Raw genomic sequence first — 2,500 nt, 5'->3', positions numbered from 1 at the left:
CTCATTGCCCTTCTCTCTCGCCCGTATATTAAGCGAGTCTGATGAGGCGGCCAATCAGAGTACGTTAGGGTCCCGAAAACACGTGTGAGTGGTCGGCGGGCGTGTGTCTGCAGCCTGACACTAAGGGTGGTTGCGGGGATGCTTTGTGGGAATGGGGAAGGGAAGAAAGTGAAGGGAAGGGAGGAAGAAAAGAAAAGAAAAGAAAGGAAAGGAAAGGAAAGGGATAGGAAGGGAAGAGAAGGAAAGGGAAGGAGAGGAAGGAAGAGAGAAAGGAAGAAAGGATGGACGGGAGGGAGTAGGGGTTGAGAGAGAGAGAGAGAGAGAGAGAGAGAGTGACACACAATTTACGTTCAGGTGGTAATGGGAAGTTATTCTCCGCTCGTTCATTCCCGGCAGGTGTGTGTGTGTGTGTGTGTGTGTGTGTGTGTGTGTGTGTGTGTGCTACTGTGTTAATGTGTTAGTTTTTTTTTTTTGTGTGTGTGTGTGAGAGAGAGAGAAGGAGGGAGATCGGTTAACACACAAGGTCTCGCGGCCAAAATTCAATTAAAGAATCTAATACCAAAGGATGTGGGACGTTGGCAGAGGCGATCCAACCCTATTACCGAGACAGGAATGGAGTTCGATTCTGTTGTGTGAGAATCCCTTGGGACACACACACACACACACACACACACACACACACACACACACACACACACACACACACACACACACACACACACACACACACACACACACACACACACACACACACACACACACACACACATACATACATACATACATACATACAAGACCTTTCTCTTATTCTTCTTTGATGTGGAATTCACTCCCTGGTGATCAAAGAACGTCCACAACACACCTTTTCTTCTTCCTCTTCTTCTTCCTCCTCCTCCTCCTCCTCCTCCTTCTACTACTACTACTACTACTACTACTACTACTACTACTACTACTACTACTACTACTACTACTATCACTACTACTACTACTGCTACTACTACTACTACTGCTACAACCACCATCACTACTTGTCTTTATTATAACACACACACACACACACACACACACACACACACACACACACACACACACACACACACACACAATTTATTCACTACACTCGCGAGAGAAAAATTAATCCCCTGCGAACCATTTCTCGGCGCTAACATCTCGCCTTGTCCCGGCCGCTCAAGAGCCCCAACACACACACGCTTATTTGGCCGGCCTGCCTCTTCTCGGCTATCCTATATTACGTCTTCTCCTCTACCGTCTCTTCCACCTTTTGTGTCTTGTATTTCCTTACTCTCAGGTCGTTACACGCCTATTTTGGGTGGCTGTCCTCTGATTTATTTTCTTTTCTTTCATTTTCTCCTTTACATTCTCTTCTATTTCTGTCTTATATTATCTTTTCTTTTTCTTTTTCTTTCTAGAGCTGTGTGACTGTCTCTCTCTAGTCTGTACCATCATTTCTCTTCTCTGTCTTTTCTCCTGTTATACTTTCCTTACTACCTCTTCGTCTATGTTCTTCCTCCTCCTCCTCCTCCTCCCTTCTCTTTCTTCCTCTCCAGAGCTCAGATGCATGTTTTGTGAGATGTCCCCTTCTGATCTCTTTTCTATTAATTATTCTTCTCTTCTACTTTCCTTTCTACTCTCTCTCTCTCTCTCTCTCTCTCTCTCTCTCTCTCTCTCTCTCTCTCTCTCTCTCTCTCTCTCTCTCTCTCTCTCTCTCTCTCTCTCTCTCTCTCTCTCTCTCTCTCTCCTCCGTCAACCCTTCCTCTCTAATCTAGGCCTTTTCTCCTCCTCCTCCTCCTCCTCCTCCTCCTCCTCCTCCTTCTTTCCGTTCTTCAGTCTTTTCGTAATCCTATCTCTCTTCCTCCTGCTCCTCCTCCTCCTCCTCCTCCTCCTGTTCGCCAGTCTTCCGCGGAGAGCATTAAGGAAATTTATGGAAGGAAAAAGTGTCGGGAATGTTCTCAAGATGCAAATACTGTGTGTGTGTGTGTGTGTGTGTGTGTGTGTGTTCATTGTTTGTAGAGACCAGAGAGAGAGAGAGAGAGAGAGGGTGATGAGGAGATATACAATATACACAGAATCTCTCTCTCTCTCTCTCTCTCTCTCTCTCTCTCTCTCTCTCTCTCTCTCTCTCTCTCTCTCTCTCTCTCTCTCTCTCTCTCTCTCTCTCTCTCTCTCTCATTCATACACTTATCTTTTTTCTTTTCTCCTCCTCCTCCTCCTCCTCCTTCTCTTCTTCCTCTCACGCCTCCTCGCCACCCACTTGTTGCCGTTATAGATGTTTGTGCGTGTGTTTGTTTGTGTGTGTGTGTGTGTGTGTGTGTGTGTGTGTGTGTGTGTGTGTGTGTGTGTGTGTGTGTGTGTGGCGGCGGGTGGACAGAGTGGTAAAAGGAGGAGGAGGATGAGGAAGAAGAGGAGGAGAAGGAGGAGGAGGAGGAGGGGGAAGACACAGGAATGGAGGTAATAATGGGAGGAAGATGAGAGGAGCAAA

Source organism: Eriocheir sinensis, chromosome 13 (assembly GCF_024679095.1).
Source record: "Eriocheir sinensis breed Jianghai 21 chromosome 13, ASM2467909v1, whole genome shotgun sequence".
Lineage (NCBI taxonomy): Eukaryota > Metazoa > Arthropoda > Malacostraca > Decapoda > Varunidae > Eriocheir > Eriocheir sinensis.
Note: the sequence above shows the minus strand (reverse complement) of the source record.